This window comes from Columba livia, chromosome 11 (genome assembly GCF_036013475.1).
Source record: "Columba livia isolate bColLiv1 breed racing homer chromosome 11, bColLiv1.pat.W.v2, whole genome shotgun sequence".
NCBI classification, from domain to species: Eukaryota; Metazoa; Chordata; class Aves; order Columbiformes; family Columbidae; genus Columba; species Columba livia.
In genome coordinates this window covers 18037456-18061423 of record NC_088612.1, presented here as the reverse complement: position 1 = coordinate 18061423, position 23968 = coordinate 18037456, and the positions used below count along the sequence as shown (strand labels likewise).

At 47.0% G+C, this 23968-nt stretch overlaps 1 protein-coding gene across 5 annotated transcripts in view; it reads left to right on the top strand.

The window, feature by feature from the left end:
• Positions 1 to 23968, top strand: part of HMG20A (high mobility group 20A) — a 170748-nt gene that overhangs the window by 96926 nt on the left and 49854 nt on the right. Inside the window, exon 10 of one of the 5 annotated variants that reach the window (XR_010475278.1) lies at positions 5223 to 5448. The exons of the other annotated variants lie outside the window; for them this stretch is intronic. The gene's annotated coding sequence lies outside the window, so the exon portion shown is untranslated. The remainder of the gene's footprint in view (positions 1 to 5222; positions 5449 to 23968) is intronic. 5 annotated transcript variants of the gene reach the window in all.

The following is a 23968-nucleotide window of genomic DNA, read 5'->3' as shown; positions in this document are numbered from 1 at the left end:
AGCTTAAATGACCTGCCGAAGGTCACACAGGGAGCCTGTGGTGGAATCATGACTGGAATACAGATTTCCCAGGTTTTATTTAAGCATCTAGCATCTTGTTAAGGAAGGCAGTTGTGAGAGTGCTGCAAGGGTCTGGGTGCAATTCTGGGTCATACGGATTTGCAAGTGGCCTCCTGGTCCAAGCATGTCTGCAAGGAGCGTCAGTGCTGTAATAAATGCACAGCTGGCAAATAGCAGCTTGCCTGGAATGCACATCTCTAAGTAGTCTGAGGACAGAGCATTCGACAAGGTGGCAGATGCTGTTAGTTCTCTTAGTTAAGCCTTCACTACTTCAGAGTATGGCACAAAAATATGTGCAATACTTGTGAAATATAAAGGATCATTATTGGTCTAATTTGGGGCTGACAAAGAGCACAGTCTTGTGGCTGGTGTGCCTAGTTGTGTGGGCCTTGATGTTCAGAAGCAGGTAAGCTAAGAACCTCAAACTTTGCAAGAGAGACAACATTTTAAAGTGCAATGACATTTTGAAGTGTTATGACAACATACATGCTTTCAAAACAGACTGTGAGGTGCACAGGTTCATCTGTGGTAGGAACCACTTGACTGCTGAAAGTAGCGTCCCCTTAGAAAGGTACCTGTCCTGCAGAGCTTCCTTCTGCCAGGGCGATCTGTGAAGGACGGAGAATGTGGTGATCCTTCCTCTAATTACCTTTTGCCAGGTCCGGAAGGTTCCCTGGACCGTCTCTCTGCTGTGTCTGAGGGTGTGGAAGTGGCTTCTCAGAGCTGAATGCCCGGGCTGTGCAGAGGTCGCCTGGCTCTGCGTTTGGCTGGGGGAATGCTGTACAGCAGTTCGGGCTGTCACTTCTGGGATATCGCAGAATTAGCATAACCACCTTTCTTAGCTAATTGTTTTAAACAGCATTTTAAAGAGCATCTGTTTTCCTTAACATTTCTAGTGTACTTTTCCATTGCCTGCACATACAAAATTCAATTTTCTTAAGTGTCAATTTTTATATAAAATATAATACTTATTAGCAGTTTTAATGCATTTCAATGTATCTATAGTGGGGTTTTTTGTTTTGTTTAAATTATTTCCCAAAACTCTTTACATGTATAATTGAAATTGACTTTAATTTGAAACAGCCCTAGCAGAGTCGATATTTCTGCAATCTGTCTTAGTTTGTTTTGCAGGGAAAATGTTATTTCTGTTTCTGCAAAGGGGAGGAAAGGATGTGATGTATGCTGCAAGAGTGAGGAGACTCAACACCCACAGTTTCAACAACTTTGGCCAGTTGCAACTATAGGATTTCTGAAGCCGGTGCTGTTATTGACTCTCTCAGTATGTGCTCCACAAAGCTTTTTGAGAAATTTCAGCCTTTGAGTAATATTCGTGGTTTCCTGAGAAGTCAACAGGTTTTTTTCAGTGGCTGAATTTGATTAAGGCTGTTCAGTTAATTGAAATGTGAAGGCAGACGTTTGAGAGCTAATGCATGTCACTGAATGCAATTCCTTTCCATTTTTATTCTGGATACAATGTGTTCTTAAATTGAAGTAGCATTTATGGCCAAATAATTTCTCTGCAACTCCCTTTTGTAACTTACCTTTCAATTAATGTGTTTTGCCATTGTTTTAATTTTAAAACTCTATCATTAAAAAGCTTTTAGCACACTGTGAAAGGACCATAAGTGGTGTGGAGTACTGAAAATACCTCCCTGTGTTCGCTAGCCTGAAAGAGCTTAAAAATTGCCGCTGAACAATCTGATCTTCCCTTGCACCAGAGTCGCTTTCGGTAGCTTAGGAACATTCAAAAAGATCTTTTCAAATGTAGTGTATAGAAATGCCCTGTGGGAACACTGGAACAATTTGGGAGATGAGTCAAAAAGATTTAAAACTTTGCAATGCAGCCTCCTTGATCAAAGGATGATATATCCACAGTATACTTGCTATATGATATATTATTATATTCCATTAGCCTTGGGAAATATAACTCCATATACAAATGAACGTTACCAATTACAAGTGGAGACACTTTGCCAATATAGAAATAATTTCATTACAGTAAATCTGTAACTTTAAAAAATATTCCAAATGAAATTTCAGAGCTGCTTTCAAAGTAATCAAGAAGACAATAGGTTGCTTCCTTTTCAGCTTTGTAGTTATAAATGATTATTGGAAATATATTTCCAAAGGTTATAGCATCAGAGACAGCAAATAAAATTGTCCTTCTCTAGGATGTCTTTATTTCCTGTACTGAAAACAAAGTTAATATATTTTTGTCAATAAACAAAGATTTTGCCTTATGAAGATGCAGCATTTTAGCTATGGGTTCATCTTGTAGATACAACCTTATTTAATTTGCTGCTGCATTCAAGAGATCTGTGCAAACAACTAAATAGCATTGTTGTGTGCCTTTGTGGTTTCACAGAAGCCACTTTGTTGCTTTCCGCTATTTCCAGCCAAAAACCCTCTTCAGAAATGTTGTTCTTCAAAGTTATTCTGTGGCAACCTTTGCAATGTTTTGTTTGCATGCTGTCTTGCATCTGACAGTCCACTGCGAGCAACTGCGAAACTTCTGCAAAACCCATTGTGAGTCTTCTGACAATTATAGCTACCTTCAGTGATTCATGCAAAATCATTTCTCCACTCATCTTCAGGAGATGTAACTTGAGTTATTGCTATAGTGCTGCGATTGTCATTGAGTTTGTTACCTGACCTAGTTCTGTGTCATTCTGGTTTGTGGACCAGCAACCCTCCAGATACTGGGACTCAGGATTTAGGCTATAATAAATGCAGGGGAAAAAATAATCTTTAGAGATCAACAGACTGAGAAAATATGATATTCCAGGTGAACTCCTCTTCTAAAAATAGCTGTAGTCTGCCCACTTGCCTTTTGGATTGTAGTGACAGTTGCGACTGCTTCCGTATGAAAATTGTAAAGACATTTAGGGTCTGTTGGTCTTGAAGATGCGATACAAACAGGAACTACTGCTGTTTGAGATCACTTACCCAACACTCGATCTCAAATAACAAGGTAGTCTGGGGAAATGAAGCAGCGTTGCCAGACAGCCTGAGTCACTCCGGACTGTCTCAAGGGAGTGAGAATTTGAAGTACCTTTTTCAGTCAGTTCCAGCCCGTCGATATGTACTCATTGATTTTCTCCATTCTCAAGCTCCAGCCTGGCTGCAGGATCAGAGGGAGAGCCTGTGCCTGCTTTTCAGGAAGTCTTCCTCTTGCCGGTCCCCCAAAACTTGCCCGTTTCTTGTCCTGAGCTGTAAGGGAGCTCGCTGTTTCTGGGGTGCTGCCGGCAGCTCTCCTGTGACTGGGAACCGGGGGCAGCCCAGCCCACAGGGGGACGGAGTTTCCCTCCCCACGTAGGCAGCTGAGACTGGGCAAATATCGTCACAGTGCTCTGGGGGGGCAGCTTCCACTCAAAAAGTTTGAAGACCCCCCTGGAAAGATCTGCTACCGTATTTCAGACCTTTATTTTACACGCAGTAGCATTAAATCTTTGCAAAAACAACTGAAATAATCCTCGCTATAGCAGTTGTTTGCTTTTCATATTACCCTAGTAAACTCCTGCAGAATTGTTCTTCCTTGTCTGTCTTTCTCTTAACTGGGTTACAAAGCCAAGAATAGAGCTCTGGGGTAATGTCAAGCAGAACCACCTCCTTGGTTTCAGTTTCTGGTGCGCAGGCTTCGTACAACAATTAGAAAGGTTTTTCTTTTTCTCAGTGGAAATGTGTTTATAATTTTTGTTAAAAGTTTAGGTTTGTTCAGGTTGAACTCTTGACTGAAACAAGGTTTAATCAGCAGTTACGCTGCTTAGTGGCTTTTTTGGCAGTATTTTCTCTGATTCAATCTTTTGCTTTCTCTAGTGATAAATGAATGAAAAAAGGATGTTTTCTAAAAGAAGGGATGCTGTGTTACTCTTTGCATTGGGATTAGCTGAAGGGAGTGAAAATGTGCCCTGTGGTGTCTGTGCGTATCTACTATATTGGAAAAACAGATCAAATGTGCACCAGTTTTCAAAGTGTTTTGTAATCCAGGCAAAATATCTGTATGTCCAAATGTGTCATTATTTAAAAATTAAAAAAAAAGTGAAGGGAAATGTGGGCTGAGAACTTAGACTTTGGAAGTCTCCCAAGGGAAACAGCTTAAAACCTGTTTGGGAGGGTCCAGAGTGAACAAGGCATACTGGTGAAATTCAAGATGTGTTATCATTAAGTCACATATAGCTTAAACAATATTCTGAGAAAGAATCAGTCACTCAAACACACCTGAGTGGGTAATATTGTCCAGGTATATACCAGTACTTTAACTCTCCATGTCACCAGTTGGACTCCGGAGGGGTTTTGTTCATTTGTTTTGCGGAGGTGCTGGAAATGTGCGGCGTCCAATGAATTTGACAGGTCTCGAATGAGGTCCCTGGCGAGCTGACCAAAGAGGACAAGGACAGTTGAAACGTTTTCCATCTCAGCCTTGCCTAAGGCTCTGGTTGTGGTGCGTGTAGGTGTCAGTCGCATTTCTCTCTTGTTGGCAGTGTTTAAAATGGAGACCCAGGCCCAAAGCAGCTGCTGCGAGTCAGGAAGAGAGGGATTCATTGCCAAAGCTGCTTTTTGCCTGGCTCTGGCCCCTCACCCTCACAAGTATCAGAAGTTAACCAAACTTATCTCACAACAGAAAGATGATAAACAGCTAAGACCTCCTCGAATTGTGGCCTGGTTGCAATGGGAAGCAGATGTGCAAACCCTTTCCAGAGCAAAGGGCTGCCCGTAGGCACCCACTGGAATGTTAAGTGGGAAAGAGGATGATTTTCTTGCTGATTAACCGCTGCTTTGCTCAAGGGACCATATTATTGCTGTTATTTATGCACTGCCCAAGGTGTGCACAATGCTTTATAGTGCAATAAAAAAAAGACGACTGGTGTCCAGTCCCCTGGGGTGTTGCACCACTGCTGAAGTATGGCAATGGGGCAAGGTGACGGGGTTCATTCCCCCTCTGTGATGATGCAGTGGTGTGTTATTGTTACAGGGTGTCCTCTTCGGACCTCTTGGCTGGGGGTGTTAGAGCAGCTTTGTCACCGTTTTGCACAACTGCCTGTGATGGTGTTTGCAAGGGCATGTACCCTGTTTGATATGCATTCGAAGTCTGGCGGTGGTGGGAATGAGTGAACAATAAAAGTGCTGCTGTCACAGCCCCAGGTTTTTTTTTATTTTTACAGATTCCCAGCCATCTGCTGCCTCACCAGCTGCTCACAGTGCAGCTCAAAACTTATCTCCATTCAGGAGCTCAGACCCCCAGGAAGGGCAGGGGTGGTGGGCTTGAAGTTGCATAACTGACCTCCCATGCACTGTCTGTGGGACACAGACCCAGACCTGCTGCCAGACTCTACAGAGATGGGGAATAAATGCAGGGAAAGGGTAGAAGAAGTGAAGTTCAAATATGCGGTGAGTCTCTTGTTCACCCCTTACAAAATTCTGGCCATAGAGATACGCTGGCCTGCAGGAGGGTGGGAAGGGGGGGCTGTGGGCATGAGGAGACCGCAGGAGATGGCCCAGCCCCAGATTTGACACCTCCTTTAACCATCGTTAGGTTGACAGAAAAGAGGAAAAGGCGTTTCCCCAAGGGCACAGAGAGGTTCGAGCTCTCTTGTGCTGCAGCCAGCCATTTGCCATGAGGTTGGTTTTCCTGTGGAAAGGGAGCCGAGCCTGGTGGCAATGTAACTGTGGTAGCGGGGAGAGAGCAGCAAGTTCAGCCTTAGGGAAGCTCAGCAGCTGCCAGCATGTATAGGAGAATAGAGACATAGCTACTGCAGATTTGTGGGGCCAGAGGGCCCAAGAAATCCTACTGCCAAGGAAGTGGCAGATATTGTTACTTGCTGTCTCTGAGGAACCTAGATGAGAATTTCTGAATTTCATTAAATCTTATTTTTATGATCCCCTTGGTGTCAAGACAGCTGACCTGAACGCTCTCTCAGCCTACCCCTCCATCTCTCCTGTGCCTGCTCCCCAGAAGTGGGGGTGATGCTGTGGAAGGTGAGGGGAGAAAAGGCAGGTTGGCTGCGGGAGCTGGGGCAGAGTGACCAGGTTCCTCCCACCCTTCCCAGAGAGCTCCTCCGCTTTGCGTGTGCCACTTCAGACCACTCAGAGCACCCTCCTCATGCTTTTATGCATTTTCCAATTAAATTTCCTCCACGAGAAGGAGAGAGGCACTCTGAATCCATTAGCATTAGTAATTATGCAAATGCTTCAGGGAGTTGACTGCCCATCATTACATATAATTAATGTTTCTGGTTATGAATGGAGGATTTGTTACTTCCCCCCCACATTTTGTGCTGGAATGGGGTGGAGTAGAGGTGCAGGGGGGGTGATGTTACTGTATTTAATTTGCATAATCAGGAGGCCTGATTGGGTATGCATGTGGGGGGGGGGGGGGGACCTTCTCAGTGTGCACTCTATTAAACTGGCAGCAAATCTCAGGAGGGAGATGCAGAATGTAAAGCGAGGACGAGTGCAGCGCAGTGACTGCAGGCAGCAGACTCAGATGTAGGTAGCACCAGCAGCACAAAGTAGGAAAGGAGGTGCCCTTGGACTGGCAGGGCTATGCCCAGGGGTGCCATACCTGGGCATGCTTATCCCGTCCTTTTGCTTTACTTGCCTGCTAGAAATGACAAAGGGATTCTGCAGAGACATCTTATTCCTGGCTGTTGTCTTGGGCAGCACGCTGGATCCACAATTCGTGACTTTCATGGCATGTGTACACCATGTATTGCAGAGCTGGAGCCTGGATACCCCAGAGAGCGCTGGGGCAACAGGCCTGGAACTGACAGCAAGACACAGCCTCCTCTTGTGGCCCATTTCTCTGTGTGCAGAGATCTGGACCCGAGTATCTAAGTAGGCATGCTGAATCTGTGCAGTATGTGCAGCAGGAGCTGTGGATGCTCAGTACCTGTGGAGAGCAAGGGGCTTAGAGGAGAAGTGTGTCTGGATGGACTTGGCTGTCCATGTAAAAGCAGTGACAGACAATGAAGTGGTAAATTTTAGCTCAGGGCCTTATCTCTGAGGAGGAAGAGTCAGACTTCACATCCTGCGTTAACTATTATAAAAGCTGGGGGTGGAAACTTTCCTGTGGATATTCCAGCTACAATGGATGCCCTGGGAAACCTCCATGGAGATCTCCCTGCTTCCTGATGCATGTGAAAATAAATGCTTCCTATCCACTCACTGTAAGACATCCTCCTAATGTTCTTCCTATTTCCCTGGTCAGTATCTTTTCACTTTTTAGCTCTTCTATTCATCTTCTCTCAGTTTCTTTCTCCAATAACTCAATTTCTCCTTGGTTTCTATCTCAAGCCTACCTTGTGTCCTTTCCCACAGTCCCTGGGATTCCTTTTTTAAAGCATAAGATTGTGTATGTGTGTTTGTGTGTGTGTTTTTAAAGGAGTAGAACAGTGAGGAAAACTCGAAACATTAAACTTTAAAAAAAAAACCTGGGGCATTATGAGAGGACACCAGTTTTGCTGTAAAGACTGGCTTTTGGTACAAGAAACTTGAGGCAATATTGGATTCTGTTCTTGTCAAGGTTTTGTTTTTTCTGACTTGAAGCTGCTTTTGAGATTTCTAGTTGTGAGGTTCGTGTTGTTCAGCATTTTGTAAAGCATTCGTACACTTGGCCTGCTGCTAGGGAAAACCACTGGGGAAGACTTACCGTAAGCAGAAACACCTGTAAAATCTCCAATGTACACAAAACCAAGAGATCTAATTTGCTTAGACCAAGAACTTCTCTTAAGGATGAGAAAGGTCCCAATACAGATCAGGAAGGTGATTTCTGAAATCCCAGAAGGCACTTGCTAGAAGTAGAGTGGAGGTCTTAGAGAATTATGTGATGAATAACTGCTGTAGAATACCAGCAAGTGATGGTGCTTCCTTATGTGATAGGGAGGGAGCTTTCTGGCTGTGAAATGGGAAGATGTCAGTAGCTCTGCTCTGGCTTTGCTTTTGGTGACATTTAAAAGAAAACATGCCACCAGGGCACTAGGACAGTGATGAGAGGCAGCCCTACTAGCAAGGGAAGAAGGAGTAATCACCCATGGGGACAAGATGGGCCCAGCCTCCTGAGATGGTCCATTGGCCCAAGCCTGGGTTTATGTTCCCTGAAGTCAAACCTGCTGTGCCATATCAGACAAAGCTCTGCTGTATCCTCAGAGGAGGCAGGGTGAAGACCTCACTGTCCCCCAGAGCCAATGCTGAGGTCAGGAGGGCTAAAAGAAAGGAAGAGGGAAGCAGTTGTCGAAGCAGGAGAGAGACTGTGATGAGAACAAAGGGAAGGAAGAGGATGACAAGTTGCATGATAACACCACAGTTGCATGCTATGTCTCCTCACCCAGGAGGATGCTGGATGTGAACATACTATAGTCATGATAGAGGGACCATGAACTACAGGAACAGAGCTTCCAGTACATACCTGACCTTCTATAGGGTGTCGGCCTCCTGTGACAGACTGCTCTGTATTCACTGAAGTTAACAGATGATGGAGTGCTTGAAGGTGTCACTGTGGGAAAAGGCAAAGAACAAGATCCCCTCTGAACTGTGCTCAGTACGAGCTCCACAAGGTTCACGTCACTGCTTTGTGTGGTCATGGCATTTTCTGTCTCTCCCTTTCCTCTCTTTTTTTTGTTGTGGGTGGGTCAGGTTGTGTATGTGCAGCGAGGACAAACACAAAAACGCACGCATGGGTACATGCAGGCACGCCGTGTGTGCATGCACAGGCACTTGAGATTGCTAAAGGCATAAGTTAAATCCCACATCAAAGCAGAGAGCTCTCGGAGCAGCACTGTTCAAAGGCGCCAGCTTCCTTCCTGGGAAAGACAGATTGTCACTTTGATTAAGAGATTTTAACAAGAGAGAAAAAAGAGGGAATGAAGGAATGGAGAAGAGAAAAGAGAGAGTTTTCATTTATACCTTCTTTTCCCCTTGGCCATCCAAATAAGATTTTAGTTTGATGGAAAAAAAGACCCCAATTTAAAATAAGTTTAATGTAACAATGAATTATTTAAGGGAGAAGAGAATACAAGCTGCTGCTTAAAAAATAAGAAAAGCTATTATTGAAATGTCAGAACAAATACCCAGCTTGATCTGCATTAATATGATAAATACTAATATATTCATTTCCCCTGGTGCTTCTGGGCTTGCAGAGGTACATCTGCAGTGCGTTGCTTATGGTAATCAGGTCACAGCTTCAAAGGGAGACATGCAGGGTATTCTGGGTGATGATGTGCAAGCTGCTGTTAGAGACCCTGTAGATCATCACGTAGAGTGGAGGAGAGCTGATTGAGGGTCTTCTGGAAGATCTCTGGCTGCTGATGGAAACTGGAAATCTTGTCACATGTCCTTTGATGGATCGCTGGTTGTGGGACAACACTGGTGTCTGGTTGTCAACTTCAAAGTTGCCATTTTTCTGTAGACGACTCAGTAAGAGAGAAAAATAGGCTGAGAAGGAGAAAGCAAATGAGCTTCTCACCTTCTGTGTCCACAGCCTATTTCCCAGAGTCTCTGTGGCTGGGAATAGAAGCTGTGGGCAAACTGCAGAGCACAGCTGCAAGTCAGCCATCTCAGTTTTCACTTCCAGATTCTCACAGTAAATTTCTCGGAACGATTTAGCGGAGCTGAAAGCTCGAAGCTTCAAGAAGCTTCACACAAACATGTTTTAGAATCTGACAGTCTGGGAACTGCAAGTAGGGTGTTTTTGGTAGGGGCAAGTGCTAGCTTCTACTAGGCATCCTTTCTACCGACCCCATTCTTCTTGTCTGTTGGACAAAAAGTTCTGTTGTAATGTGCATCAGGTTTGCTGGTGCCAGCAATACCTCTGCCTTTGAAAGTACAACCTGGAGATCAGACCCATTATGGATCTAATTTCTTTTCTATAGTCTAGGATGAGATGTAGACAACTGTGGTGCAAGCAGGTATCAACAGAAGCCGGTAGTTCAGAATTAAGAGTTCAGTTGGGAGTGATGTGGTGCAGAGGGTGTTGAACTGTTATTTCCTAACATTACAGCTGACAGCTGAATGACAGATGGGGAGTGTGGTTAAATTAGGATGCAAATGAATTGAGCTGGTCTTCTGGTTAGTAACATGAGAAGAAAATGTTGGAGAGAAACATGGAAGGGCCAATTTTAGATAAGAAGATTGGAGCAGAGAGAAGCTCTGAGGCAGAGAATGGAGGAGAGAGGTGGCAAGTGTGTTTGGAAGGAGATAGAGTAATATAGTTACCTAACGTGAACCTTTCAATATGACAGGGTGTTTGGAGATAAAATCAGGAGACAGGTTTTGACCTCCTTGGTCAGGACTTCTTATTGAGCATCATTTCAGTTGAGGTAGCTCAAACATACATAATTAACACATTGTTAACCTACCCTGAATTGCTTTCCTGGTAAAATCCCTGTTGGGTGCCCTATTGAACCTATTATCTCATGGGACTTTGAGCTCTTCCTGACGGTGGACATCTAGATCGTAGGCTGAAGCACGGTTCTGTGAGTTGGGCATGTGCCCACCTCAAGAAAGTTATTGCATCCAAGGGAATTTAGCTGGTCATAATGCCTGGAGTTCCCAGGTAGATAAAAGAAGCGGCCTAAAGCCTAAATAAGGCCAGAGATCTGCAGAGACTGTGCCTGGGAGTCTCTTGTGGTAATCTGGACTGACTTGAGAAGCTCCTCTTCTGTGTGTGTGATCCTCCATGAAGTGCTCCAGTTTCCAAGGAGCATTAATGTGCTTTTCTGGTAGATTTTATTCACAAGTGCACAGTATTAGTCCATCTGCTTCTGTTCCTCTTTCCTTCTGCTGCCTAAATTTGAACCTTTAATACTGGCTTTTGGGCACAAGTGTGCTATGGCCAAGGTACAGTCCAGTTCCTCAGTTAAAAGATGCATAAGCTTTATTATTTATACCATTTTTTTTTCCCCTGGAGATGCTCCATAGGGTCTATAGCTTGCTGGAAGCCCCAGCAACAGCCCCCGGCTTCTGACTTCAGGAGGTGAACTCTCCCAGTGACCATTTTCAATCCATTCACTGGGAAAATGTGATTACTTCTTATTTATTGAAGTTAAGTATTCCTGCTTGTAGCCACTATGGCATTAAAGTGAAACGTTCAGCATTTAACACGATGAATGCAGAGACACGAGGCTAAATGCACTGCGTAAAATCTTTATGGGGCTGTAAACAGAGACCCAGAATATTTTCAGCTGTTTTGTCATGAGTCAGGCTGGGGTGTCCCCTCTGCCAGGCAGCCTCCCCCAGCTCTCCTTGGGGATCCGCCAAGCCCGTGTCAACACCGCCTCGGCCTTCACAGGGGAAGGGGCCTGGGGGACAGAAAATGAGCCGGCCTGATTGCTGGCGGCTCTTGCTCTTGCCAAGCCTGGCCTTGGCCACACTTGGTGGCTGTTGCTGCATCAGTGCGGAGCTGGGGGGTAGATGTGGGCTGAGATTGCTTCGGAGCTGCTTTCTTCAGTATCAGTCTCGGGTAAACACAGCTCAAGAGAAAATCAGTTCAGAGTGAGTTTTGTCAGCTTCAAAAGAGATTCATTCCTGGTGTTGTCAGTCACAGGAGGCTGATGGCTGAGATTGGTGAGGAAAGCAAGGCCTGTGGGCATTAAAGCAGATACTGTTACTGGAACTCAGGGTTTAAAGATGAGATTTAATCTGGAATGTCGATTTGTACAAAATCCCTTCCCCCTTCCATTTTCTCGCTCCGAAGGCCTGGTTCCCGTGGGCACACTCAACCTCCTGCCCTCCATTTGCATTTATTGGCTGTCTGATCGACACAAAAATCTCCTCCCTGCCTCCTGCATGCACTGGGCACCGAGTGCACGGGTAACGAGAGCTGGGCTCTTACTTGCCCTTGTTCTCTGTCTGTGGTGTCATTGCAGGCTGTGTCCTCACCCATGGACGTATGCAGGAGAATTCTCAGCGAAATGAGAGTGGCTGTGGTCCCAGGGAGCCCCTGCCAGGGTTCACACAGCTCAGCAGCTCCTCTCTGCAGAAACCCAGCCAGTGCACTGCGCTATTATGGCACAATGAAAACCAGTTGTGCCACCCAGAGCAGCTGCTTGCTAACACTTTACTTGCAGTAATCCATGCCACCATGAGGCATCTCTGCAGGTTCTAGGTATGGTTCATGGTAAATGAGAAAACAAAGCTGAGATCCAAGCTCTGGGTATCTTTATTGCTTTAATAAAAGGCTGTAGAAGGCATTTGAATAGCCTCCTGAGAAGCACTGAAAGGGCCTTATTCCCACAAAGTAAAGTCAGAGGCTGCAATTCCATATTTCATTATATGGAACACAACTGGCCGTGTTCGTGCTGCAGGGAGGTTAGCACAGCACTGACTGACCTTCCAGAGTCCTTTTCTGCCATGCGTGAGCCTCAATGACAAACCTGAGAGAGTTTCTCCTGGGGGCTGATCTTACTTATGATTGTTCCAAAATTGTGCCCTGAAATTTGGAGTGGCATATCCCTAGAAAGTTAAAATTTTAAAAGCTTTGCTCCTGGTAGAAACTATGATGTGCCCATTAGGAATGCAATATCTGCAATAAAGTGACTAAGACAGCTTTGCATCTTTATCCTCCCTTGACTGCTTTGAATGCCTCATTGCTACGAAGGTTCCCGTCCCACATCCATGATTCCTGCCGCCTCCCCCACCACCTCCTCTTCCATTCAGTGTCTCTTGCCTCTAACGGATGGTCAGAGCACATTCTCAGCAATGCCGACGCTTCTGCTTCTTCACTTCAGCAGCTGCAATAACTGTTGAACGGGAAGTCTGTCGTTTAACTCGGCCGTTTGCAGTCACTGAAGAGAAGTAATTACAATGGCCTTAATTGGCTGACTGCAGAGCCACTGCCCAAGTAGTAATAGATAGTGTGTGCTTAGGAGTGGGATGAGGTGTAACCACCCAGGGCTTCTCCTCCTTGTCTTCCGGCAGGCCGGAGTCCAGGTCACTGGGGAGGCAAACAAGGATGTCAGGCTGCTGCCTTGGGGACCCAGCCCTTACACAAAAGAGCTGTCGGTGGCTGAAGTCCCAGAGGTCTCTCCTGAAACTCTTTCAAGGGATCCCGGCAGGGCGGGCTCTTGGCAGCTGTCGTGCCGCCTGCTTCTGCCTGGGTTCCCTGCCTTCCCTGCTCCCGCTGCTGCCAGGCTGGAGCGCGTTTTTTTTCATTAGCAGTGATGCAGGCAGAGCGGGGCCAATTACTCACGGCTTTATGCTTGCTGGAAAACCCACCCAGGACTGGTAATAGCCATTAAGCGAGGGTGCAGCTTTAACTACGTGCCATTACATTAAGTTTCAAGTTGATCTATGGCCAGAGCAAATTGAATTCCTGCTGCTATCCCGTCTGACATTTGTTACATTACAATGCCTGCTCTTTTGTTTTTGAGTCAATAGCTGCTGCTTTCGAGAAATATGGATTATTAGAATTTATAGCCCGTCCTATGCGTCTTTTCAAACACTCATATCCTTTTATCATTTCGTTTTGTTGTTATTCTGCCCAGCACAGTTTGTATTTCTTCAGGTTTTAGCACCTGGGACTCTTGATACTTGTGCTAAATCAATACCCTTTGTCCTCATTGCTTTAATATACACAACCATTTCTGTGATGCATGAATTGCGGTGGGTTTTCTGCCTGCGATAGTCATTTACTTCTCCTGCTCAAGCATTCTTTCCCCTATCTGTGTGCGGGTCATGCTTTGCAGTAAATATCACACATCTATATTTAAATTCCTTCATATGATGATTTCCAGGCACCTGGCTGCACAGGGGAAGGTGAATTTGCTGGCTCCTTAGCAGGAGGGTATCACAGGTTTGACAGTATTGCAGTGCCTCCTGCAAAGTGCTGGTGTGCTGAGCTCTTATGCTGGGTTCACGTCTTCAAATTCTATGAGTTACTGCAGCCACACCTGTTCGTGAAACAGATGTGAAGAATCTCAAGAGCAGTAAAAGGGTGAAAAAGGCCTTGGACTTTTGTTCAGATGTTGTCAGGCCAGCTGGCAGTTCTGGAGACCCATGGAAGAGGAATTGCTCCAACAAGTGTCCCACAGACAGTTAGTTGTGCGTGACTGGACGGGAGAGACCCAGGCTGGTGACTGGGGTTCGACCCTCCAGCTCAGAGGGGACTGGCAGCTTGTGCTGTCATTGCATCCATGCTGCCTTTTGGTGCTTATGGAGATGTCCCTAGGGCCCTACATATCATACCTGTTACATGTGGTGGACACATGGTAGAGATTTGGGTTTATGTGTGTGCTCATCCGCTGACCCTTTTGGGCTGTTCCCCCTTTCCTCTGCTGGTGGTGGGAGTCCAGGGCATGAAAGGACAGCAAAGCTGCGTGTTCCCTCTGAATTGTATAGTTTTTTGCCAGATCAGGAAGTGCAGGAAAGAGACAAGAAAAATGGAGACATAAAAGATGAAATCAGAAAAAGGAAAAGATTATCTTGACCAGTCTACATTTCCCATGCAAGAAAGAAAACTTTGCCCTCTGGCTATTACTCTTCTTCCAGGCATTCTCCTTTTCCTCTGCTCCATACACCAGTGCTTGCACACCCACCCGTTCATTCCTGGCTCCTGTCTGGTCCTCACCAGCCCCACGGCCACCCCAAGGGCTGCCTCCCTTCAGGCCCTTGACTCCAGCTGCTCGGCATCATGCCGCCGTGTTTCAGCCTCCTCTGTTGCCTCCACAGTGATGCCAACCTGCCCCAGCCCTTGGCACCCCAGCATCACCCCCGGCTCTGCCGTCCTCCGGTGCGGAGCGCAGCCTCGCGCCTGCCTTCCCGCTTGAGAGGTGACAATTTAACTAAGTGCGATTTCTGAGAATGATGAGTGTGATTTTGAATGTCTCATTGAAACGCAAGGCAAATCCTTCATCCCCAAAGGGAGATGTGTTAAACAGTGCTTCAGAATTAATCTGTGGAGCGTGAATCTCCCTCGCCACAGTGGGGAGAGGCACCATGGCGTCCTCCTTTGTCTCCGTGTTCGTGGCAGTCTCTTGGTTTATCTCTGTCACTGCTGCTCTTCGGGGCTCTCCCTCCCCATCCTGCCTGTGAAAAATGAGATGTCAGCTCCCTGCAGGGTGTGAGTATTCCTTATAATATATTTGCCATGTAAATAAATGGGGGTGATTTACCTATCAGTTACACTTACTGGAGACTGGGAGTAGCAGAAAAAGGGGTGACCTGATCCTCTGGTGGACGGACCCCCGCTGCTGCGCTCTGCTCCCGGGGGGCTGCGGTTTGGGCAGAGCTGTGGTCTCTGTGCCGAGTGTCAGAGCTGCCTTACTCCAGATTTGTAGTAACAACGTTAGGAGTGAAATCTCACTCGCCTGACTTCAGGGAGGAGGTGAACCAGCCCAGCTTCTGACCTTGACTGAAGGCTTTTCCATGGGTTTCAAGTCCTCCCCTAAATGTCTTTATATTCCCAATGCAGCCTTTTCCATCGAATGCAGTTTCAGACCTTCAGATGAAGCACCCATGTCACAGACCCAGGAGGCAGAGCCCAGCAGGGATGTCAAAAGGTCCTTCAAAAAATCTGTCGGCGCAGCTGACACGTGCCTGCGTCTTCCTTGAAACATAAATGCTCCTGAATATAAAGATTATTTACATTCCCAAACAAAGCTGCCAAACACTTTTAAAATGCGCTAACGGTGCTTCTCTCTTTCCGCTGTGCTTGCTGATAAAGGGCCATAAACAAGCTTGACACATTTATAATAACCTTTCTCCCCTCCCTCTTCCTGTTCTCTTCCCTCTTCCTCTCTTGCAGGCTGCATTGATAATTTTTTTATTCTACTGCCATTAGCTGGGATATATGGTTTGATAGGGGGACATAAAATGTCGAATCCCTTTTTGTTTTTATTTTCTTGTTCTAGAGGCAGCTGCTTCAAATGCCAACAGCGAATGTTTGGTTTTAAAATTTTGTTTCCCCCTAGCTTTTTTTTCTTTTGTTCATTTTCTCCCCTTTTCCTGTGTCTCCCTTCTAAAAGGTCATCTTAAATGATGCAAGGATACATGCTTTTGCAGGTTGTTTTTATCACTTATCGGCCTGTTCCAAAGGCCATTTAGTCTTCTAGGCAAAGGTTGCAGCTTTCACCCTCCACTTCCACTTACAAAGAAAAAATGGATGCTACATTGCTAGGTATATAAATTAGGTATAGATATAGATATAAACCAAAATGCTAACCCATCTAAAATAAAAGATCCTTGTAATTTCTTTGTTTCTAGTGTGAAGAGGTCTCAGGTTCACCTTTTTTCATGTCACTTGTTCCTCTTAGAGATATTGATGGCAGTGCCACATCTAACGATTCCTTCTCCACCCTGTATTGATGGTGCTGTAGAAAGGCCCACTTGCAGGAGATGAAAGGCAGTGGTGAGCGGTCTGGGTACAAACAGTTCCTGTGGGGCTGCTCTTGAGGCTTTTTTGTGCAGCAGCTTGCGGCTGTGAGAGAGGGTTTACATGCAGTGGGCATGGGGGTGCAAGGGGCTGTGCCGTGGGGCCCGTGGAATTGAAATTGTGCATTTCTGGAGCCATCTGGCTGGTCCTGGCTTTGCAGTTTTGTACCCACAATGATAAAGTACATATTTGTTTTGCCTTCCAGTGAAGCACTGGCCAGAAGGAAAGGGATGTGGTAGACCTGGCCTGGAATTGCTCATCCTCAGGAAGCAAATGAAGCCCTTGTGAGCTGGGCTTACCTGCTGACTCAGGGTTAGCTATGCTTGGGAGTGATGCAGCAGCTAAGCAACCATGTAAGCAAACATTGCCTGAGACACGGCTAAGATAAGGCGAAGAACCCCCTCACCTCTCCCCACTTTGTCTTACTTATATAGTGTATATTTTGGGGCAAGGACTGTCTATGAGTGTGTGTATGGCTTCTGGTACTGCCAGGGCAACAGTCATGGTGTGCAGACCTCAGATGTGCTTGAGTCTTTCAGATCAGAGTTGAACAAAAGGTTTTTTTATGATTGATACAGTAAAACTGTTCCTTTTCCTCCTCAGCTGGTATATTCTCTTGTGTGTGCTCTATAAATTTGCAGAGATACGGTTGTGGTGGTGGAAATCACACAATGGAATAATTAAATGGGCTAATTGTAAAGTATATTATCTTCACCATTGCACTCACTAGCTATTTTGTCGCACCTCATAGAGGAGGGCAGTAATTGTGAAAAGCTGACACAAACTTGCACTCAGCAGCTAAATCCAGCCAAATCCAAACTTGATGAACTGATCCCACAACCCATTAAACCCTCATGGTGGTCTTTGACGTAGTCAGAGATTGAAGAACTTGGAGGAGGGGACGATCATATACAGAAGATGGATCATGAAGTGTTTGCAGGACAGAGAACGCTGGGACAGTTTTAACTTGGGTACCACCCTGACCCTCTAAATCTGTTCTATAGGCCTGTGGTCAAGCATTTCGCCCTGTGTGGTCCCTTCTGGACTTGTGTCAAAATAAGCCTGCACTAGATGGACTGAGGCTTGTGGCAGGACTGGGGGCTGATGCTGCCTAAAAAATGAGAAGGGAATGAAGTGTCCTCTCTAATATGACACAAAACCCTCATCACCCGAGCCATTTTCTAGCATATTAATATTCATTTTGCACTAATGTGGGATGAATACATTCCAGTGTTTGGCCAGAGCGCATTCGTCATTTTTATGTCATACTCACAGAATGCATCAGTGTGATATATTGTGTGTTTTACCATAATAGTAGACAATACAGCTCAGTATTTCATTTGGACAAGTAGCAAGTATGAGGCAAGGAGACAGCCACTGCTGGACAAGGGGTGAGCTCAGGAAAACAGAAATAAATTAAAACATATTAATCTGGAATGAAAAGCCATTTCTCCAGTAAATTAAAAGCAGCAGCTTCCACCTTTTGTTGAGTTGCCCTATTAGGCTGCTTTAGAAAGGCTCAGCCAGGAGCTTCTTCTGGATGTGACTTCACGTGCCGTGAGTTTGGCCACCCCAGCCGCGCAGGTGGCAGCATCCTTTGCACAAGGCAGCTCCGAGGAGCTCGGTTCTGGGGAGGCGTGGGGCTGCAGGTGCTGAGGTGCTGCCAGGTGGGCTCGGTACCCACTGCCAGATGTGTGACCAGAGGTGCCATCCTGCCTGTTTTCAGAGCACAGCGGTGGCAGGAGAGGCTGAGAGGCAGGGAAGAATGGAGAAGGGGCTTCAGAAGCGGCCCATGAAGCCACAGTTACTGAATGGACTTTTCCCTGTTGCTTTATTTGTTCCCTTGTTTTGCCCTGGGCACTGATGTTTAGTAATTTAGACCAAAGGGACCTAAAGAGTTGCTGTAAAGGGTAGTTCAAAAATCAATGGATGTTAGAAAGGGTCAAATGATGCCATAAAGAGATTAACAGCAGCATGGAGAGATAATATTCCTCTGACTGCAGAGCTGGCCCTGAGAGCTTTATGACAGGGAAAGAAAAGAGCAGAGGCAGCCCAGCACCTCATTCCCTGGCTGACTTCTTCCTCTTCTGAAAACTCGGGGCTGTCTAGGGAGAAAAGTGGCAGGACTGCTGGGGACAGCGAGGAGGGAATGGCTGCGGAGACGGGAATGAGAGGAGACAGGCAGGTGGGCCATGCCGCTGCCTGATGAATTCTTCTAATCCAGACAAACTGCAGCTCTGTCGACAATCCCTGCTAAATTACCTGGAAGGAAATGACTTACTCAGCAATCAGCCACAGGTTTGTAGCAGGAAGGTCAGATTTTACAAGGGTCCCCTGGAAATGCACAGTGGAAACATGACACGGCTGTGTGTCACCCTCCTGGCATTGGACCGAGAAGCAGGGCAGGTAGCGTGCTGGGCAAGGGACAGATCCAGCCAGAGCAGCTTCCCCCTGCTGCCTTCTTCCCAAACCCATCCGTATGACCTCCTCACTGAGCTGGGAAATAAAATCAGGAGCACAGCCCAAGGGACCTGAGGGCCGAGGAAGAGGTGACATTTGGGGAGCAACTGAATGTCCTTGCCAGGAGCAGGAAAGCTGCTCTCTGGGGATTTGCTTTTTGCTTGTTTTTCAACCGTTCTTTGGTTCCATGGCATGCTCTCAGCACTGACGATAGTCGCAGGTAGAACACATTGAATCAAACAGCTCTGCTTCCTCCTGTGTCCCCCCCAGGGCTCTGCCTCCCTCTGTGGGGACAGGCAGAATAAAGCGTGGGCACTTTTTACTTAGAAAGCGTTCTCCAGGCACATAGATCTGCTCAGGATGTGTGGAGGGGCCACTGCTTCAGGTTTGCCGTTGCCTGGGCTCACGAAAGGGGCCTGAAGGAAGCAAAGAGACTAAAACTCACGGTGTTCAGCAAGGATTACCTGGGAAATCTCAGTGTGACCTTCCCAGGAAGCTTTTCAGCTTGAGAGAAGCCAGAGGCAGCTTCCCCATGGCCCAGCTGATGCATGGGGACCCCAGCAGGAGCCAGTGACCTGCATGCAGGGATCTTGCTTCAAGACTTGTGCAGTCCTTACAGGCACAGCTCCCTAAGCCTTGCAGTGGTGACAGCTTAGGGCAGGATAAAACCAAGTTAAATAGTAACAGTGTTGTTTTCCTGCCACTGCATCATAGATCTTAGTGTTGCAGGAAATTAAAAATCACACCCAGAGGTACTTGATGTTTCTGGATGAAGAGTCCATTCTCCTGGGTGCTGCAGACGGCCGGCCTGGCTGGTGCCCAGCGAGGTGGGGCACTGGTAGGAGCCTCTCTGGGGTGGGAAGAACATGGGAAAAATGGGGTTCACGGAATCAATGCATCTGGAAGAGGTGTGTTGAGGAGCCAGTGAAGTGATGTCCCATATTAGTAAGCCTGAAGGAAAAAGAAAGAGATGGCTAACTCTTGGGAAAAGATTACCTTGATCCACTGCCCTTTAAAGCAATGAAGGCATCTGTTTACTGAAGAGACAGCTGCCATTTTATGTGGGAGCATTTGAGCCAACATGTGCTGAGAGGACTGCACATGCTGAGCTCTTTCTGCCACCTTGTTTGGGTGGCTTTTGGCCAGTGTCAGCTCAAAGCCCACTTTTGCCCATGAAGAACCTGCTGTGATTCTCTTACCCTTGCCCAGAGGGACATTTTTCTCTTCTGCTTCCTTGTTGAATGTAGCAGAGACCCTGGTGACCATCAGGATACCTGGTCCCTCCCAGAGGAGCGTTGTCCCCACTGGGGTCACGGGGAATCTGAATTGCTCCAGATGTTCCTGCGCCCTGGGGCAGAGCAGCCGGGAGCCCTGGGCAGAGCTTCCAGGCCTTGATGTGGACCAGCAGTTTGACCTTTGGTCAGTCTCCAAGGAAAGCTGCATTTTACTGACAGACTTTAAACTTATGCTTTGCTTTTCACCGTATTGTCTCTTCCATCTCTCACGGTGTTCCTTGTTACCATTGTGCTCTTTTACCTTGTTCCCTCTCTCTGCATTTTTCCTTTTTCTATAGCTTTTCTCATGATTCTCCCTCTTTTCCCACGTTTTTCCCTGTTCTGTGTGCTGCTGGCCCCTGCCATGCTCACCTCAGGACCAGCCGTGCTGGGGCTGGCTCCTGGCTTAGCCCTCTTCAAGGTTTTGTTTTCTTGCCTCACACCCAAGTGACAGCAGATGAGAGAGCAGGGTGCTGCCACGAGATTTCTGTGCTTGCTTCCATCAGTGCTGCCTGCAGAGCCTGGGCGATTATTATCTCTGTAAACGACTGAAAGAAGTATAGTGATAAAAGGATTAAGCTAGACATATTTTATTTTATTTATTTGTGTCTTGCCGTTCCTCCTCCCATCCCCCTTAACAAGTTGTGGAGCATGTTGCGCTGCAGCTGCTGCAGCTGTTCCAGTGAGAAGCGGTGACATGGGGACCAGGGATACAGTGCAGAGTGTTCTGGCAGCAAGCAGAGTGCACAGATGGGTGCTTGGGTAGGGGGTGTAAGAGGCTAAAGCAGGAGAGTGACCCCACTGTGAAAGGGCTGGGGATGCCCCAAGGCCAGCTCACTCTCCATCTCATTGGTATCAGTTTCCTATGAGTCCCTCTTTTTAGGCCAGAGGTGGAGAGCACACAGAAATGGAGTCATGGGGCTGAACCTGGAGCTGCTCAGAGCCAGCATTTCAGTGGGTTATGGACCAGAAGGGCAGCCAGAGTGTCTCTGGGCAGGAGGTGTTGCTGTTCCTGCAGCAGATCCCTGCAGGTGCTTTTGGAAGCAGCCTGTTCCCAGCCTGTTCTCAGCTGAAGTTTATTTCAGGTCTGTGTGTGTGTCTGCTAAATAGCCTACAACCCACAGATTGGTACAGACAGCCTAGTCCTGTATGGGAACTTGCAGAGCCCTGCGATTTCCCTCATAAGGGTTCCTGTGGTGGGGAGCCAGAGTGACTTCCAGCCCTGCTGGTGGTGTCAGGGTTGGGAGGGGCTTAAACCAAGACAGAGGCTCAGAGCTGTACAAAGCAATTTACCCTGAATATTCAGGTTTTTATATTGCACCCCTCCCCCCGGCTCCTTGGCATGGAGGGAGCAGTACATGATTTGCAAACTCTTCCTGGACTGAGCCCTAGAGGAACAAAGCTGAAGATTATATTCCTGGCAAGGGCTCCTCTCTGAAGCTCATTTGTACCAAGGCTGTATCTGTTCCAGTAAGTATAACGAGCCAGGATCCAGTCTGTGGTCCTGGGGGGTGTGATGTGGTATGGTTTGTGCTGATACAACTGAACTTTGGCCTCTCCCATGCAGTTCACTGGTGACAGTCCCTGGCTCGTGCCATCCCCCAAACCGTGCCCAGGATGGTCTGCGAGAGTGCTGGCTATCACAGGCTGGGGAGCGTGTGAACAGTTAAACGGTTTGGATGGCCATGACACAGTGTTTGAAGCCTGTGCCCTGGCCCTGTTCTAGTGACCAATATAGATTTCTCCTGAGATGGGTTTGCAGAGTAGGAGTTTCGGAGACCCACCAGTTGGAGCCAGGCATGTGGGCTTTTTCCGGAGCGCTCACTAGCAGCGCAGCATCATCACGGCAGGGAGCAGGAGCAAGGGTGAGGTTGGAAGGGAGCGAGGGGGTGTGGGAGAGAGAAAAGTGATCTGTGGCAGGCTGGGAAGCCTCAGCAAGCAGGAGTGGAGGCAGGAGGACCCTCATAGTCTTCTCCCTGTAGTCTCAGTGATCTCATGATTACGCTGCCTCTGCCTGTATCAATGAGAAGAACTTGGCACTCTCTGTCCCAACGAGCGCTGCGTGGAGACAAATCAGCTGCTGTATTTGTGTGACTAAAGAGACCCAGGAGTGCAATTATTCAGGAAGTGAAACAAAATGATGGCAGCATTTGGGCCAATACCTTCAGTAGTCCAAGGGATACTGGAGCTCTTCAGGCAGGTAAAGGAGCAGCTAAAACTATGTAAAATGATGGCATATTCTCCTGGAAACATGAACTACCCCTAAAGGGGCAACAGTTGCTCTGTGGTATTCCCTTAGGAAGTCCTGTCCCTGAGGTGGCATTGCAGATATTTGCCTGGTAGGCATGTGGTGGCAGCAGCACCCCTTTATTAGATCCTGCCATTTGTTCTGCCTCCCGCTGCAGCTGCAAAGCAGCTGATGTTCACTGGGCTATTCATGCTTTTGGACCTTGTTAAAGGACGTCTCTTTGGGTTTATGGTCAGCAACAGAGGCTCTAGGTGTGATGTGACTCACTAGCTATCACTTCTGTGAGGCAGCCCAGGGACTCAAGGCCGGTTTAAGTGTGCTGCCTTCACAACCTAAGGCCAGACCTACAGGTTTCAGCAGAAGAAAGAGTTTTGGCATTTCAAACAAGGCATTTGGGAGATGAAGCTACATCAGAAGGGTTCTTCACCTATTCCTGTCCATTCCTGGAGAATACAAGCTGGGTGAGATGGCCAGCCATCACGGGAAGGTCACCTGAGGAGTGGACATCTTCTCATAGCCTGACACAACTCCACCTAAAGTCAGAGTGATTCCCCCAGGCTGACTCTTGCTGTGGTGGCTTCTTCCCATGAGTCCCTGCTGGTACTTGCTTTTCCCTGCCTTTCTCTGCTCTACCATTTCTACCTTCCACCAGGGCCCACAATGAGCAGAGCAATCCAACATGGCCCGGTTTAGTATTCCACAGATCCTCCCAGGCTGATAAATGAGAACAAGAGAGGGAAGGAGGGGGTGGGAGCCTGGTGCATGGGGGGATATAAAGCCCTGAGCCTGTATTCAGAGAGGCAGAGATAACAATAAGCGAGAATAATAGTCTAACAAGTCGGAAATGTCACACACGATCTGGTGCCATTAACACAACACGGATCTGAAATATCACATAATTAGTTTTGTGCCTGTTGTTCTGATTTGGAGAGAAAAAATATTAAAGGGAAGAGATTTGGGGGGGCAAAGAGGGGAGTGCCAGCAAAGTGAACTCATAAAAGGGCAAAGCATACAGCGTCTTATGTTTTTGGAATAGTATAATAAAGCTCTATCTCCTTACTCATGTTTGAGACAGAGATTTTTATCTGGTGGTACAGGATAAAAAGAAATGAGAACTTGAAAAGGGTAGATAAAATTGCGATTGATCTCTCTAGGACTGCCTTGCCTCCTTTCAGGGAAGCTTGTGGGCCTCATGAATTGCTCCACCACTGAGGCACATGATCCTCACCCCTTCCCATGCCACCTCGCTAAAAGATGAAAAAACCCGATGTTTTCAAGGCTTCTTTCCCTATCTCTTTATAACGCAGTGCACAAACCCCATGTTTGAAGGCTGTGAAATGACTCAGAAACTCTTCATCCCCTGAGACCAAGCCTAATGCAAGGATGTTTTGGGGACCCCCATTGCTGCTGAGACATGCGAATCCCAGTGCCTTCAGACAGGCTGCTTGGAATATTTGGGCTCGTGGGCTGGTGTGTGCCACCAGCTGCTGAGAGCAAAGCTCCTGCCTCTGCCCGCAGAGCCTGCTGCTTGCTTTTGTGACTCTCTGAAGGATACAGGCACTG